Here is a 19,748-nt window from a genome sequence, read left to right on the forward strand (position 1 = left end):
CAATACTATGTTAATGTGTTTTCTTATTTTGCTCTTCAAATTGTGGTTTTCTGTGTTGTTGTGTGAAATATTGTGACAATAATGGCGTGTGAAAAACGTAATACTAGGCCCCAAAGTTAACTGAGAAATGACAGTGAAAACGAAAGCAGTGTGTTAGCGCCGCCGAGAAATGAATTAACTAATGTTCAAAGTAGTAATTTGGTAACTGTACATAGGTAAATGGAGCGGGCTGCAAATAATGGTGTAGGCAGTGAAACAATTAGTGAACAGTGCAGCATTATCGACCGATCGGTCAGCAACAGCTCGCCTCAGGAATCCGAAATTACAGGACACAATCTTGCAAATACTGTAGATTCATGTTTTGCGTCCTCACCGTTTTCTCAAATGAGTCAAGACACATTTTATGCTTGTCAAAATGTGAATGTTGCCGGTGCAAATGCACTGCCAAAGAGCATAGAGGAACAGATTCCAGGCACTAATACATTATTATTGCAATTAAAGCAAGAAATGAAATAAAATCAGAGTCAAACACAGCAACAGTTAGACGCAATGGAACAAAATCAGAGACAAACACAACAAAAGCTTCAAAAGTTAGACACAATGGAACAAAAGCTTCAAAAGTTAGACTCACTGGAACATACACTTGAACAAACACGTGAAGATTTAACTACTGAGTTTCATAAAATCGAATCGAAATGTCAAAAAGTCAGTAATGACGTTAAAAAAAATTTGTGAACATTTCCAACCTATTTTTTCGCGGCATGAAAATACATTACAGAATCACAGATTAGCCATAAAAGAACTGCAAACTATTGCTCATGAGAATCATGAGACCTTGCAAGCTAAGATTGACTCAGTTACATCTACTGATTCGGTTACGCAACTTGCAAAAACTCAGGAAAATTTAAAGGACACAGTAGATACGATTTCAACACTATCGGAGAATGTAGCCGAACTTTCGGATCAGTTCACTAACTTATCTGCAAAGGTAGATGATGATCTGAATGACACAAGACCTGTAGCCATCACTGACACAGAAAAGCATGAACAAATTAAGAAATTCAAACAAAATCAGAATCAAATTAATACGCAACACAAAAGAGAAATCCGGGACGTACAAGATCAGTTTGTACAAGTAATACAAAAATTACATATTTCAGAGCACACTCGCCCTCCAACACGGGAAGAGGGACTTAGAAATATGGAAAAGCCACAAAATAATAAAACAGGGCATCATAAAGGCGAAACATTTCGAACAATCAGAATTTTCCTGTCTTGTGAAATATTTTGAAGACATGTAGCACAAGAATCAGTACCTGTCAAATCCATACAGCCCCTCGGAACTCATCCGCATTTGCTTAATCAAATTACCTGAACATTTGCGACATATTATTTTGGCACGACGTTGCAAAGACGACATTGAAGCTTTTCAGGGACTCTTACAAGAATTAGAAATTGACACTGACAATCGCGGAAAGCGAAAACAGGAACACAAAAATTACAGGTCAGATCCGTCACAATTCCGCGATGACACGACAAGGCTATTCTTACAACGTAAATCGTGACCAAAACGTACACCACCCATATGACAACCGTTGGCAGAGTAGTAATAATTACAGGGAAAGATCATCTCTCCACAGTAATGACTATCACAGAGACAATCAGAGAAACAGACAATATGGGAACCAAAATAATTATTATTAAGGGAGACAGAATAACTTCAGACGCAATGGTCCAGCGCGCAGTTACGATTCTGGGAGAAATTCTCCACCACGTGACCGTCAAGAAAGAAACTATGGAATCTACCGACACGACGACAGACGATATGATCGTAACCACAGACCTGAATTGCAGTAGAACTGGCGGGATTCAAATAGGGATGAACCCTCTCGCCAAGGTGAATTTGTAGAAGTTAGGTGTCCTAATTCCAATAACTACGCACGCCAACAAAGGGATAGCAGACAATGACTCCCACCACAGGCAGCCACGTGCGTCAGCTGGCTCAGAGAAAAATAACATAGATGCAAAACTTGATAAAAATTTGAGCATTCTTTACCGATGTACCATATACCACATGATACATCCGTTGAAGCTGTAGCTCTGCATTCTAGGAAGAGTAAAGGATTGCACCACATTTCACATATAAAACGATTTATTGAAAGATCACCTGCTTTTTAACTTAGTCTTAGCCATAAAATTTTTCACTTCATGCTACTAGTACAATTTGTCACACTGATAAACTGTTAACATGCAACAATGTTTTGAAGTTAACTATCCAGCCTAGAACCTAGGGAACATTTTTAAACAGAAATTACGAATGCATTGTTATAGTGAACAGACAACACAGTGTTGTTATTTGTACATTCTTGCTTGTTAGTTGAACAATTACGTAACGACTATCAGGCTTACATACTCAGAACATACTCTGGCACTGCTAATGACATTTTAATGCAACATTTTGGTTTACTTGAAAATACATTCTGGATTTAAAGTACTTTCTGTGAGATACCAGATGACACACTGGTTAGTTTATTTGACAGCTACACGATTTTATCACGATGCTACTAATGAGTGACCATTTACAATGTTCCTTTTGCGGTGTTTCTGTTTTATATCTGCACAGTTTTTCTGAATTCTTCTGGAAAGTAAAACATGTTTTAGTAGTAACTTTTGTGGTATGGCTACAACAATACGTTACATTATAGTACTTTCTAGATCACAGTAAGGTACGTAATAATTACGCTATCTATACACAAAGCATTTTACTTTCGTTTATGATGAGGTAAGTACATTGATTTCAGCAGAACTTTGCTTACAGAGGACGACAACTACGACACTTCCACAGAGATCATCTTACAACAAGACGCACAGTTTAGAGCTACAGTACACGTATTCGAGTGATTAATTTTGTACTTAAAACATTTATTTTTAAAGATTTTTTAATTACAAAGATACAAAGGTTTTCCATGATACCTTTCATTCCATTGCTGTAATCTGTAACACCTGAGAGTATAATTCCATTAATCCTCAGGGGGGTACATGCTTACTTTGTGTACCATGTGTTTGGCAAGCACAAGGGGCCCTGGCTAATATGGTATTTGCTTATACAACTTTACATATCGGTACCGTTTTCTCTAACAGATAAATTACATAGCTATCTGATCATTTAACTGATAAAGATAAACATTTATTTTACTACATCAGTGACAGATGTTTACGTAATTACACAGTTGGATAACTTCACACTTATGAAACTGATTTTGTCTGTACTTTGTGAACTGTTCATATTTTTTTGGAACCATTGTGATACTATGAGAGCTTTGAATGGTGTATTTGGTAAGGGATCATGATTTTTGAAGTACATTTGAGGTACATGACTTTATTGAAGGTCTTGAAATTATTGAAAGAAGCTGCAACGATTCTGAGATGTGATTGATCTGTTATGATGTTTTTATTATGATGACGATGTGTATTATGCTGTGGAGGTATGTTTATGATCAATAAGCCTAGAATCGTACTTTAAGACTTATGAAATGTATGTAAATGCATGAATGTATCACAATGCAGCCGAAAATTTTTTGCACACTGTTATATTCATAGGATTTTGTTTCTACACATTTGCAACGCAAATTCTCGACCTGTGAAATTTTTATATGAGACTGTCACTGTAGTGCAAACTGGTGTCGTAAATATTTCGGTAAGGAAGGTAGGTCACTGTAAGCACCCAGGTGCGAGACAGTCACCTGGAAAAAAGCCATTAGTGTGTGCCTTTCAGAGGCACAGGTGGAAAAAAAAGAGGCCATTATCCTCGCTATTGACATTTCTTTGTACAAAGCATCGCAAATACGACACGCCTAAACTTGAAGACATATAATTACTCTGGGGAGCTCTTAATTTATGATATTTACTGAAATTAAATGATGAGAAACATTTCACGTCTATTGTCTCGCTAGTTGAAAGATTGTTTACTGCAATATGAAACGCCATATGGCTAGTGAATGACGTTTATGCCTTGCTTTGCCTATTTTGTTTAATATCTAGTTTCTAGCTGCACTGCAGCATTGGTTACAATAAAATGTAATGGATGTACTAATATAGATATGTTATGCGTACAGATCCAGTAAATAATAACAAAAAACTCGTTTCCCCTTCACAGGACTTGCATACATATTTTTCTTTTCAACTATTTGGTAATATTTCTCGTAGAATAAGTTGTGGTGCACCACTTTAATTTCATAGACATTAAGATGTGAATAGACATTTCCCTTATCTGCATTGTTGTCTTTAGTGTAATTTTTTTTTGCTTGAGCTGTCATGTTTAGGTATAAGTTACTGCATTTGCTGCTGCTGTTTGCCAGGCATAGTGCTACTAAATTTCACTTTATAGTAGTCTGTTAAGCCAGTTCTTGTCGCTGCACATTGGCTCATATTAGTTGTAATATTGCAATTGGTCTGTTAATTTAGATTTACTGTAGCTTGCTTTGCCAATTTGCATTTTTTTGTCAGTGCTGTTTGCGTTAATTGTTTTGTGCTGCTGCATTGCCTCGTCCCTTAGTTTAGCATCTGAGCTCAGTAGATTTAAGTTAGCTTAAGAGGGGTAGCCTACATAAGAGAATGAGTTGCGATGAACTGGAAGAAATACATTGAGAAGTTTTACGAAACTCTGCAGTGGGTCTGCTCTGTTGTGCCCTATTACCTGTCTGCATGTCAAGAGTCAGCACTGTCTTTCCGTTGGAAGGACAACACTACATTTTCAAGACTTCACGGAAATCCAGTACCTCCGTGTGCCTTTTCTTTTACTGCTCAGACTTTGAGAAAAACACTGCATTTTTACTGTGATGAACGATCAGGACTGTCTTCATGGACTGTGAGAAAATTGTAGCTTTTGACCAACATTGTATTGATATGTGTGTGCATTTGATTTCTTTGTTATTGTAATTACGAAAAATTTTTTCAAATCTGTATTGGCCCTTGCCCAACTCAATTTGTAAAATTTTTTGTGGAAAGGAAGGGGGCTATGTAAGTAGGCTGTTTAGGTTTGTTTATTGGTAACACCACGTATCGCTCTATATGAAAATCGCTGGCTGTGCTGTGTGCAGTCTGAGGCTAGTTGGCATTGTGGCAATAGTCGCTATTGTAGCGTTAGGCAGTTGGCTGTTAACAGCGCGTAGCGTTGTGCAGTTGGAGGTGAGCCACCAGCAGTGGTGGATGTGCGGAGAGAAATGGCAGAGTTTTGAAATTTGATACAATGGATGTCATGAACTGCTATATATATTATGACTATTAAGGTAAATACATTGTTTGTTCTCTATTAAAAACTTTCATTTGCTAACTATGCCTAACAGTAGTTAGTGCCTTCTGTAGTTTGAATCTTTTATTTAGCTGGCAGTAGTGGCACTCGCCGTGTTGCAGTAGTTCGAGTAATGAAGATTTTTGTGAGGTAAGTGATTTTTGAAATGTATAGGTTAATTTAGTCAGGGCCATTCTCTTGCAGGGATTAATGAAAGTCAGATTGTGTTGTGCTAAAGAAAGAAAAATATTGTGTGTCAGTTTAAGCAAAGTCATGTATAACTTTTCTAAATGGGGCGTTTCAACAGTAAGTATTCTATGTTGGGAATCATATGTTAGAATTTACATTTTGTAGATTCCAGCTCACTAGCTCATTATTCAAATAAATTCTGTATTTTATAAGTAACTTAACCGATTTTTTAAAAATTCAGGGTATATGATTTACATAACCGATTTTAAAACGTGAACTAAATACATAATTTTACAATAACCCAACTAATGATAATAACCAACTTATTTATAACTTAATTACTTAATTTACAACATGATTTTAAGACAATAACATGTATAATTTTACAAAAGTACAGTATTTTTAAAAATCACATTGTGAAAGTAAGATAATAAATAGAATGTATTAGTTAACCCAAGTAAATTACTATTGAAAAATAGGTAAGTAAATAAATAATAAAAATGTATTAGTTAAGAAAATACATTATTTATTTAAAATGACATTGTGAAATTAAGTAATTAATAAGATATATTAGTTAAGAAAGTACATTATTTAAAAAAAATCACATTGTGAACGTAAGTAAATTAATGAAAATACATTATTAATGAAAATTCATAATTTGAATAATTTTACATTATCCTTGCTTTTTAATTTCAACTGCTTCCTTAACAACACTGTCTCATCAGCTGGAAGTGAATCTCCATGTTGCTATATTCCATTGAATTAAAAGTGCCAAGACAATGTTCTGCAACACCCTATTTGCTCGGCTGTTCTCAGCATGTGACACTTATGCTCAGTGCACTAGTCCTCCACGGTCCTCACAGTCCGACCAACAATATATAACACACCAAAACTACATGGAAAGTGTAGACATCCGCGTTATGCAAACCAAGTCCATCCTTAACGAAACCTAAATGGTCCCCAATCAGCTGTGTTAGACGATGCAGCTTTATCCACGCTAGGGAGAGATTTAAATTTTGCATCGACACCCAAGTGTTTGCGAGTGGTTGATATTAATAGTTCTGTTGAACAGGCTGTTTTTGAACTACCTCCTGAGGCTTCAGATCAGGACGGAGTCATGTTGTGTGCTGACCGGGGCACATCCACTCCAGGCTATAACAGCAGCAGAGAGCTGCTTTACGTTCACTTAGAGTTGATCTGTATATCGTTATTTTCCCTGTGGACAAGGACAAACCTACAGTAGTTCTAGACAACCAGGATTAGTTCAAAAAGTGCATTGTTTACTGTCTGATTAAGCACATTGCAGGATCGGCGCAGAACCTTCCCCCCCCCCCCCCCCCCCAGGAAAAAAGTGTTTAGTGTGAGACTAACAGTCTACTGAAGAAAAGTTTCTTGCCGCAGAAGACTGCCCCTACCTTAATATTTATTGTGCTTGTTCCCCTAAGGTATAAGGAATTCTGAATACGCACAATGAAGGGATTGCTTTTCATCCGATTGCAAGTAACACTGGGGCCTCCAACATATCATGTAGCTACTCTGTTAAGCTCACTGCTTTGTCGATGTGAGCATCTCATTAAGAACTTGGTGGATTTCTTACAACGATTAAAGGAAATGTGTTGGAATGACCAATATTCTAGTAGCCGGACAGAGTGGATGCACGGTTTGAGCCCCCTCCCACTGGAGGTTCGAGTACTCCCTAGGGCATGGGTGTATGTGTTGTTCTTAGCATAAGTTAGTTTGTGTAAGTCTAGGGATGGATGACCTTGGCAGTTTGGTCCCTTAGGAATTCACATACATTTGAACATTTGATATTCTAGTAAGTTCTGATGTGGTCTCTCTCTTCACTAATTTTCCTGTCTGATATGTTACAGTTAATTGAGTTTGGTTTGGCACTGAATTAACAAGCATATTTGACTTCTACTTACTTGTTATTCAGTGACCAGTACTATAAGCAGAGAAATGAAGTTGCGATGGGGAGCCCGTTGTCACCTATTATTGCAAATTCCTTTATGGAAGATTCTGAGAAATGGAGTTAGCAGTTATGAAACCTTCGTATTTCTTCAGATAATGTGTAAAGATACCTGTTTTGTTGGGCCTCATGGCAGGGCGAATTTGAACAACTTTTAGAATGGCTGAGTTTTCATTTCGTGATGGAGGTGGAAAAAGAAGGCTGGCTTCTTTTCCTTGATGTGCTGAACAGGAGGAAGATTGATAGTACGTTGTGACATGATGTTCATAGGAAGCCTACTGATACTGACTCGTGTCTACACACAGGTACTTGTCACCACCTGGCTAAGAGTGAAGAGGTACTTCATGCCATAGTTCACAGGGCCCATGTCATTTCAGACCCTGAGAGTTTTTCAGCTGAGTTAATGCATCTCGAGGTCACCTTTCGTCAGAATGGATATAGTGAAAGACAGATCAGGGGTACGTTTTACCAGGTGACTGATGGTAATACCGTGTTGGCACCAAGGTCTGCAACCTTTCTTCCTTAAGCTGGGAGCATTTCTAACAAGACTGCTCATATTTTGAGGAAATATGACGTGAAATGTGTTTATGAACCTCCATCTAAGTTTAGGTTCCTTTTAGGTCCTGTTAGGTGTGATTCAGGCAGGACTAGTGTACTGAGCATGAGCGTCACACACGCTGACAACAGTCGAGCAAAATTGGCTATTGCAGAACATTGAATTGGCATTGGGCATTCTATGGAACACAACAATATGAAGATTTTGGCATGCACTTCCAAATATTGGGATATTGTTGTTAAGGAAGCAGTTGAAATTAAATTATAAAGTAACCTTGAAAACAGAGTTGGCAGTTACTGCTTAAATTCTGCATGGCATCCTGCACTCCCCCATGTCAAAGACAGAGGGACAGAATTAAAGCTACGCCACACATAGTTAAGTAATTTTCACAATCGATAACTTCTGTCATAAATCATCTATGATTGAGTGGTGACACTAGTGTTTACAGTGTGTATGTGTATCATCTTTCTGGAACTGCTCTGCATATTTCGGTTTTAAGTGACTTTGTACAGTGCTTACTTCCTGCAGCTTTTCCTTGAAAATCGTATGATGGTCACCTGTTGGAATTTGTCGATGATGTCAATTCCCTGCAGTCCCTTAAGTTATTTTAATCATGTATTTATGTTTATTCAGTTTTTGAAAATTATTATAATTTGGAAATAGTCACGATTCAATATAATTATTACGAATTCCTTTACAATTCTTTTATAATCATTAGTGGTGTGAGGTTTAGTGACTTTACATAATGACTAAAACGGTTTAAGGGTAGCATGTAGCTTCTTACAGAGATGAGTTATGGTTTAAATGTGTCAGATGTGTTCCTTACAAAGAAGTAGTTACAGCTGTGACCAAACTATGTTGCTGACATATAGACAATGTAAAACATAAGCCGTCAAATCACTTTTACTTGGGTATGATGGTCAAAACGTCTTTTTTCACACAGATCACCCATATGTTCTTAGTTGAAAATAAATTAACCGCGAATTTAGATCGAGAATACGGCATCTCTTTTTGAAGTCCCAAATATCATAGTGACAGCATTGAAATGTGGCAAACAAATGTATTACCAAGTCAAAAGATATGTGAAAGATATTTTATTTACCAGAGAGGGAGAAAATCTGTATCAATGCCAGATTATTGCGGCTGTCAATGAGAAAGAATGTTACAGAGTGCTGTACTGGAGTACAAGGAACTTGTTCATCTGGTTATCTGAGAGGGCGCGATGGTGCAAGTACGTTCATAAGATGTATACGGCTTTTTATGTAGGAAGAAGTTCATGAGATTTTCAGATTTAGTTCTGTTGAATGATTATGATGTCAATCTCCACTTGAGAAACAATATAATCAAGCCGAAGTCACTAGTACATAATCAGTTCTCTTCGCCAAAGGGCGAAGAGGGTCATCAGCAACAATTTGAAATCTTGCTGAACTTTGTTTTATATTGTGTTCTTTGTCATGTAAGTAGATACATTTTGTAGGCCATAGCTCACTATCTCAATATTGAAATACTTCTGTATTTTATAAGAAACTTAACTGAATTTTTAAGAATTCAGGATATTTGATTACCTTAACCAATTTTAAAACGTTAACTAAATACGTACTTTTTACAATAACTCAACTAATTATTATAACCAACTGATTTATTACTTCATTACTTAATTTACAACATGATTGAAACAAAGTAACATTCTGCAGGTAAGTATATAAATTGAGTGTATTACTTAACACAAGTAAATGACTTATTATGAAGGTAAGTAAAAAAATTTATAAATTATATTTGTTAAGAAAGTACATTAATTTAAAAAAAAAATCACAATGTGAAGTTAAGTAAATAAATAAAATATATTAGTTAAGAAGGTACACTATTTTAAAAAATCATATTGTGAACATAGGTAAATCAATTAAAATATATTAGTTAACAAACTACATTATATTAAAAATTTTACATTGTGAATGTAATTAAATAAATAAAAAATGTTTAGTTAACAAAAGGAAATTATAAAAATTTACAAAGTGATCGTACGATAATAAAATGTATTAGTTAAAACAAAAGTACATTACTTTAAAAATTGCTAATGTAAGTAAATAAATAAAATAAAATAGTCAACAATATTAAATTATATTAAAATTTTCAGTTTTTATTTTTTACATCTTTCTAATAATGTTTCAGAAATATATATAAACACTTTTATAAATTTTTATTTCATTATTTTATGTAGAAGCAAATGTTAATAATAAAAATTTTCAGGAAGTATTCTATGTTGGGCATCATATGTGAGATTTTACATTTTATAGAATCTAGCTCAGTAGCTCACCATTGAAATAAATTCTGTATGTTATAAGTAACATAACTGATTTTTTAAAAATTCATGGTATTTGATTAACTTAAGTGATATTAAAAAGTTCTGTATGTTATAAGTAACATAACAGATTTTTTTAAAATTCATGGTATTTGATTAACTTAACTGATTTTAAAAAGTTAACTAAATACATAATTTTCACAATAACCCAGTTAATTATTATATCTTACTGATATATATATATATATCTTTATTATTCAATTTACAACACGATTTAAACACAATAACATGTGTAATTTAAAAAAAGTACACTACTTTTAAAAAATCGCATTGTGAAGGTAAGTAAATAAATAAATAAAATGTATTGGTTAAGAAAGTACATGATTTTGTAAGAACACATCGTGAACATAAGTAAATTAATAAAAATATGTCCATTAACAAGATAAATTATTTTAAAAATTTTGGATTGTGAATGTAAGTTAATTAATAAAAATGTATTAGTTAACAGTAGTAAGTTATATATATTTACAAAGTCATTGTGAGGTAAAAAAACAAAAGTACATTATAAAAAAATTTTAGATTGTAAATGTAAGTAAGTAAATGAAATAAATTAGTTAACAAAAATAAATTATTTTAAAATGTTCAGTTTTTATTTTTTCTATCTTTCTTAAAATGTTTCAGAAAAGTATATATGCATGAAGTCAACTCTTTTATTGATTTTTTTGCTTTTCATTATTTTATGATCAAGCAAATGTTAATAATAAAAAATTTTCAGTAAGTATTCTATTTTGTGCATCATGTGTTGTGCATCATATAGCTCAACATTAAAATAAATTCTGTATGATATAGGTAACATAAATGATTTTTTAAAAATTCAGGATATTTGATTAACTTAACCAATTGAAAAACGTAACGAAATTCATTATTTTCACATTAACCCAAATAAAATTATAACCTACTAATTTACAACTTAATTACTAAATTTACAACACAATTTAAACATAATAACACTTATAATTTAACAAAAGTACACTATTTTAAAATAATGAATCTCTGAATGTAAGTAAATGAATAGGATGTATTAGTTATCACGAGTACATTACTTTCTAAAAATCACATTGTGAAGGAAAGTAACTAAATAAATAAAATGTATTAGATACCAAAGAAAATAATTTAAAAAAATTGACATTGTGAAGTTAAGTAAATAAATTAAATATATTAGTTAAGAAAGTAAATAATTTGGAAAAATCACATTGTGAACATAAGTAAATTAATAAAAATTTATTAATTAACAAAATTTACTTTATTTTAAAAATTTTACATTGTGAATGTAAGAAGATAAATAAAATAAATTAGTTAACAAAAATAAATTATAAAAATTTATTTAGTGATTGTATGATAATAAAATGTATTAGTTAAAACAAAGGTACATTATTTCAAATACTTTACATCGTGAATGTAAGTAAATAAATCAAATACATTAATTAACAAAAGTAAATTATTTTAAAATTTTCAGTTTTTTTCTATCTTTCTTCAAATGCTTCATAAATGTATAGAAGCATGGATTTAACACTTTTATAAATTTTTTAAGTATTTCATTATTTTATGTAGAAGGAAATGTTAATAATAAAAAGTTTTCAGTAAGTATTCTACATTGAGCATCATATGTGAGATTTTTTCATTTTCGAGATTCTAGCTCACTAGCTCGCTAATAAAATAAATTCTGTATGTTATAAGTATTTTACCAGATTTTTTATAATTTCATAATAGTTGATTATATTTACTGATTGTAAAACGTTAACTGAACACATTATTCTTGCAATAACTCAACTAATTATATTGACCAACTGATTTATAACTTTATTACTTAATTTACAACACGATTTAAACACAACAACATTTATCATATAACAAAAGTACACTATTTTCAAAAAATCATATTGTTAATGTAAGTAAATGAATAGAATTGTAGGGATTCATATTGTGGGTGGCCATTATCAAACATGATTAAAGTATATTAACGTGATAGTGATGGCTAACTACCACCTACTACTGAATCAAAAGCGATATTGAAAATAACTTGTATTTATTGTAAATTATCTCATGACAGAAATTAGATGATATTGAACAAATCATGAATGAAAACAAATTGTACACAGTTCCTAGATATACTACACTGGTGATTGGCTCTCAGCTCTTAATGTTAAGTTCATGCGAAATTAGATTTAATTACGCCCCTGGATAAGCAAATGGTAAATGCGATCACAATGTGTTCCTATAATCTCAATGTTAAGTTGATGCGAAGTTAGTTTTAATTATGCCCCCGGATAAGCAATGGTAAATGCGATCTGACTGCGTTCCTATAATCTCTTTTGTGTCTGAATAATACGTACTTCGACACCACCACCAAGAAACAAACCAAACAACATGCAAAAAGACAAATAACCAATAACGAATCGTAAGTAAAACTGCACGGATGCTCATTGGATTGCAAGAACACGATCCAACAACTATTTCTGAACTTTACTGCCGCTGCTACAAGTTGTACAATACCGTCTACCAGTGTGCTGGCTCTGTCGATTCTGCTGGGGCGACAACTGCAGCTGCGAAGTGGCTGAATTAAGATAAGTCTCTCAAATATCTCGAGCAGAATAAACTACTCAGAAACTGCTAATACCACAAGCCCTATATTTCCTCTAAATGGTATACAACGCTTTCAAGACTGGCTCAACAACCTTTAAGGTGCAGCCTAGTGTGTCTTGTACTAACGTGCAATACCAGTATGATAGCTCTGTGCACTGGTTGACTACGTTCAATGGCGACTGCCAGCCTATATGGCGGAATCAACTGCAATTATACTAGTAGTCAATGCAATGCCTATCGTGGATGCTGATGTCCTACTGTAGCTGCAGACTCTAGATCGTACACAGCACAGTATTCAGAATCTAAGTCCCTATCTCCGAGCTACCGAACTTTGTGACTGTCCGCTTTCATGGCACAAGACCCTCTCCTGCCTCACTCTGCACGATGCTCTTGCCGCCAAACTCTAATCAGCCAATCCCGACGCTGCAAAGGCCTCCCACATCTCCCTCGCAGAGCCATACAATTTCTCCACCTATCCAAAACTTTTTCTGTTCAAACAGCCGGCGTTGACCCTCAGCGTTTCCTGTACTTTCTTATGAACTGCCCAATCAGAGCTCAGCCCATTTGCCACTAAACCAGCGCTCGACCGGGTGGCGCCAGCACTTACGTTGGACGCTCTCTGTCTGCCCGACATTTCCCCTCTCTCTCTCACCTGGCACCCGGCGGCGTTCCTTTCGATGCTATGTTGGTCAAAAGCTAAAATATTCTCACAGTCCATAAAGACAGTCCTGATCAGTCATCACAGTAAAATTGCAGTGTTTTTCTCAAAGTCTGAGCAGTAGGTCATCACAGAGTAGACCCACTGTAGTCCTGGTAGAGTTTACGGTATTGGTGGGCCACCAGAGGTGCAGACCCACTGTAATGGCTCTGAGCACTATGGGACTCAACATCTTAGGTCATAAGTCCCCTAGAACTTAGAACTACTTAAACCTAACTAACCTAAGGACACCACACACATCCATGCCCGAGGCAGGATTCGAACCTGCGACCGCAGCAGTCCCGCGGTTCCGGATTGCAGCGCCAGAACCGCTAGACCACCGCGGCCGGCAAGACCCACTGTAGTCCTGGTAGAGATTGTGGTATTGGTGGGCCACCAGAGGTGCAGACCCACTGCAGTCCTTGTAGAAATAATGGTATTGGTGGGTCATCAAAGATGCAGACCCACTGTAGTCCTTGTAGAGATAATGGTATTGGTGGGTCATCAAAGATGCAGTCCCACTGTAGTCCTTGTAGAGATATCCAGCAGCCATCTGTTGTGACTGTGCAGGTGCACAATCACCATTGAAGAGTCTTGCGGATAATATAGCAACTCCATAACCACCACTTGTGCACTCACAAAGTTTTTGGAATTGTCCTTAGAACCAGAAATGCTGTTATCCAGTCCCTTGCTGAATTATCAACACACATGCAAACACTAACAGTCCCTGCTTCTCACATATTGTTCATATACTATGACCAACAGAAACGTGTGCAGTGAAGTATGACTTACAAGTTACTTAATTTGATGATCTGGTGTCAATTACAATTTGATAACATAAGAATACAATAACAAAGGTACAAAATACATAATTAAAGAACATAACAATACAGATAACATTTGTAGTAAAACAGGCTTTACAAAAGAATAGAAATAAACAGATACATCAGTGTTACAGGACTTATGACATAAGTAAATATATAAAATAATGAGAATGGTTTTCGAAACATTAATTTCACACTTGAGCATTGAAACAGAACAGAATTAATAATGTCTAAACATCTCTACAATGTAAATAACATATTATTAGAAAAATTCTACAATGTAACTCTCATCAGATAAACACATAAAGACAGGAAGAACACAAATATACAAGGGTACACAAACACATAGCAGAATAACACAAGAGGAAAGGGCAGGGTTTGTTTGCAGTGTAACGTATGGTACTGCAGTCCATCCCAAAACTTCATGCCATAGATCTTTCGTCTTATTTCAACATTTGTTTCCGCCAAAAAGATCCTATCCAAGCATGCTTTCTGTATTTATATGTTCACATATATCTTACCTCGTTATTTATTTTCCATTATCTTACGTCATCATTTATTTCCAAGAAAATCCCAGCAAAACCTGTTCTCCCTAAACCCTATTTTTTTGTTCGTATCCTCTTTCAAAATACTTTTTTGCCCAAACCATTTTCTAATAGCACCTCAATGGATTTCTTCCAATCCATCATAGTTAGTTTCTTCTATAGTCACCCCCTCTTAAGCTAACTTAAATCTACTGAGCTCAGATGCTAAACTAAGGGATGAGGCAATGCAGCAGCACAAAACAATTAGAACAAACAGCAATGAAAAAAAATTGAAATTGTCAAACAAGCTACAGTAAATCTAAATTACCAAGCAATGCAACATTACAACTAACATGAGCCAATGTGCAGCAACAAGAAAAATAAATCAGTAGTAAAACTAGCTTAACAGAGTATTACAAAGTGAAATTTGGTAGCACTATGCCTGGCAAACAGCAGCAGCAAATGTAATAACTTATATCTAAACATGACAAAGCTCAAGCAGTAAAAATAGTACACTAAAGACAACAATACAGATAAGGGAAATATCTATTCACATCTTAATGTCTATGTAATTAAAGTGGTGCACCACAAAAACTAATTCTACAAACAATTCCCAAGTACTTGAAAAAGAAATTATATATTCAGTTACTGTTATTAGTCCCATCTTATTGTTCTCTCCATTCCAAGAGCTCCTTTTTTGAAGAATGTGGATCAGAAAATAATAATTTAATAAATCTGTTGACAGAAAGTGTTCACATTAGCAGATGCATTTAAGTTTATTTTATAAAACCAATGCTGCAACACAGCTGGAAAACAGGTATCAAATGAAATAAGCAATTACGCAAACCAAAGCATAAAAACATCATTCAATAGCTATGTGGCATTTCGTAAGTCAGTAGCTCTCAACTCTCGTAGAAAGACACTTGTCATAATCAGGTTTGCAGATGCAAGAATATTTCCCATCAATTCATAAGCATTTCAGTAAGTAGCACAAAGTATGATAATGTTTCCAAGTAATGAGCGTGTCGTATTTGCTATGCTTTCTACAAAGGAATGTCAATAGCGAGGATAATGGCGGCTTTTTTTTCTCCTCCTGTGCCTCTGAAAGGCACACACTAATTGCTTTTGTTATAGGATTATCTCTGTGGAAGTGTCGTAGGTATCGTCCTCCGAAAGCTAAGTTCTGCAGAAGTCAATGTACTTACCTCATGATACACAAAAGTGAAATGCTTTGTGTATAGATATCTTAGTTATTACGCTTATTGACGTGATGAGGAAAGTACTGTGCTGTAACATATTGTTGTCCTACGGAATAGGCTGTCTCCTTGTAGCTATAGCACAAAAGTTACTAGTAAAACATGTTTTACTTTACAGAAGAATTCGGAAAAACTGTGCAGATATAAAACAGATACACCGCAAAAGCAAAATTGTAAATTGTCACTCATTAGTAGCGTCGTGATAAAATCGTGTAGCTGTCACATAAACTAACCACTGTGTCATCTGGTATCTCACTGAAAGTACTTTAAATCCAGAATGTATTTTCAAGTAAACCAAAATGTTGCATTAAAATCTCATTAACAGTACTGGTAAATGTTCTGAGTATGTGAGCCTTATAGTCGTTACGTAATCGCGCAACTAACAAGCAAGAATGTACAAATAACAACATTGTGTCGTCTGTTCACTATAACAATGCATTCATAATTTCTGTTGAAATAAGTTCTCTTGGTTCTTGACTGGATATTTAACTTCAAACATGGTTGCATATTAACAGATTCTAAGTCTGACAAAGCCTACTAACAATGTAAAGTGAAAAGTTATATGGCAAAGACAAAGTTAACAAGCAGATTATCTTTCAATAAACGGTTTTACATGTGAAATGTGGTGTAAACCTTTACTCTTCCTGTAAGTAGGCTGTTTATGTTTTCTTTATGTAAGTAGGCTGTTTATATTTTCTTATTGGCAACATTACATAGCGCTCTGTGTGCTAGTTTGCATTGTTGTAATACTCGCTATTGTAGTGTTAGGCAGCTGGTTGTGAACAGCGCGTAGCGTTGTGCAGTAGGAGGTTTGCCGCCAGCAGTGGTGGATGTGAGGAGAGAGATGGCGGAGTTTTGTAATTTGTCATGAACTGCTATATATATTATGACTATTAACGTAAATACATTGTTTGTTCTCTATTAATATCTTTCATTTGCTAACTATCCCTATCAGTAGTTAGTGCCTTCCATAGTTTGAATCTTTTATTTAGCTGGCAGTAGTGGCGCTCGCTGTATTGCTGTAGTTCGAGTAATGAAGATTTTTGTGAGGTAAGTTATTTGTGAAAGGTATAGTTTAATGTTACTCAGGGCCATTCTTTGGCAGGGATCTTTGATAGTCAGATTGCGTTGCGCTAAAAATATTGTGTGTCACTTTAGTGAATGTCTGAGTACGTTCAGTTTTGCTCAGCTGTTTGAAAAGCAAATAGTGTAAGAGGTTTATCAGCACAGTCGTGTATAAATTGTTCTAAGGGGACGTTTCATATGTCGACCCTTAGCCTAGGATACCTCACTGGAATCTTCTGATTTTTTCTTGTAGTTTGTGTATTTAGTGTAGCTTTTGTTTATTGCTAGCGCGTAATTATAGAGAGAATTTCTTGGTAGTTGTGGTTTTTCATTGTTGCACAGTAAAACAGTTGTGGCATGCATGTAGATTTGCACCAAGTATTTCGCAGCTGCGCTTGCAATTAACTAGATTTATTTTCAGTTCTATGTTAATGCGTTCTCTTATTTTTGCTCTTCAAATTGTGTTTTTCTGTGTTATCGTGTGAAATATTGTCACAATAATGGCGTCTGAAAAACGTAACACTAGGCTCCAAAGTAAACTGAGAAATAATAGTGACGACGAGCGCAGCTTATCAGCACCACTGTGTAGTGAATTAACAGACATTCCAAGTAGTAATTTGGTAATTGTGCATAGGGAAATGGAGCGGGCGGCAATAATGGTGTAGACAATGAAACAGGTTGTGAACAGGAAAGCATTATCGATCGATCGGTCGGCAACAGCTCGCCTCAGGAATCCGAAATGACAGGACACAATTTTACAAATACTGTAGATTCAAGTTATGCATCCTCAGCGGTTTCTCAAATAAGTCAAGACACATTTTCTGCTTGTCAAAATGTGAATGTTGCTGGTGCAAATGCACTGCCGAAAAGCGTAGAGGAACAGATTCCAGACACTAATGCATTGTTATTACAACTAATGCAACAAATGGAACAAAATCAGAGACAAACACAGAAAAAGCTTCAAAAGTTAGACACAATGGAACAAAATCAGAGACAAACACAGCAAAAGCTTCAAAAGTTAGACACAATGGAACAAAATCAGAGACAAACACAGCAACAGCTTCAAAAGTTAGACTCATTGGAACAAACTCTAGAACAAACACGTGAAGATTTAACTGCTGAGTTACATAACATTGAATCGAAATGTCAGAATGTCTGTAATGACGTAAAAACACAAATTTGTGAGCATTTCCAACCTATTTTTTCGCGGCATGAAAATGCATTACAGAATCACGAAGCAGCCATAAAAGAACTGCAAACTATTGTTCATGAAAATCATGAGACCTTGGAAGCTAAAATGGACTCAGTTGCATCTACCGATTCGGTTACACAACTTGCAAAAACTCAGGAAAACTTAAAGGACACAGTAGATACTCTGAAAATTGGTTCAGAAAGACAGTTGGAGGAAATTAGTTCATTATCAGAGAAAGTAGTTGAACTTTCAGATCAGCTAAATAATTTATCTGCGAAGGTAGATGATAATCTGAATGACAGAAAACCGGTAGTCTTTAATGACACAGAAGAGTGCGAACAGATTAGGAAACTGAAACAAAATCTGAATCAAATTAATACGCAACACCATAGAGAAATCCGGGAAGTACAAGATCAGCTGACACAGGTAATACAAGAATTACGTATTTCAGAGGACACTCGCGCTCCAATACGGGAAGAGGGACATAGAAATACGGAACAGCCACAAAATAATAACACAGGGCATTTCGGAAGTTATGAAAGAAATTGGCAATGTGCACCGAATTTTGAGATCGAACCGCCGATACGATGATTTTGAGTATAAGCTGTTCATTACTACATGTAAATTCAAAACGTTTAAGAATTCTCCCAACGAAATTCATCCACAAGCGTGGCTCCATCAATTCTCTCATTGTTTTCCTCCTAACTGGTCATTGGAGCACAGATTAGAATTTATGTGTGGCTACTTGGAGAATGAACCAGCTGTAAGAATGCGATCGGTCATTCACGATTGTCACAGTGAAGGAGAATTTTATCATGCCTTCCTCTCAGCGTATTGGTCTCAAGCTACACAAGACCGAGTAAAACATAGCATAATGATGATGAAACACTTTGAACAATCTGAATTTTCCAGTATTGTCAAATATTTTGAAGACATGTTGCACAAGAATCAGTACCTGTCAAACCCATACAGCCCCTCAGAACTCATCCGCATTTGCTTAATCAAATTACATGAACATTTACGGCATATTATTTTAGCAGGACGTTGCAAAGACGACATTGAAGCTTTTCAGGGACTCTTACAAGAATTAGAAATTGACACAGATAGTCGCGGGATGCGAAAACAGGAAACCAGTCACTACAGGTCACATCCGTCACAATTCCTTGACGACAGAAACAATAACTGGACACGAAAAGGCTATTCTCACAACACAAATCGTGACCAAAACAGACACCACCCGTATG

The sequence above is a fragment of the Schistocerca cancellata genome, chromosome 4 (assembly GCF_023864275.1).
Source record: "Schistocerca cancellata isolate TAMUIC-IGC-003103 chromosome 4, iqSchCanc2.1, whole genome shotgun sequence".
Lineage (NCBI taxonomy): Eukaryota > Metazoa > Arthropoda > Insecta > Orthoptera > Acrididae > Schistocerca > Schistocerca cancellata.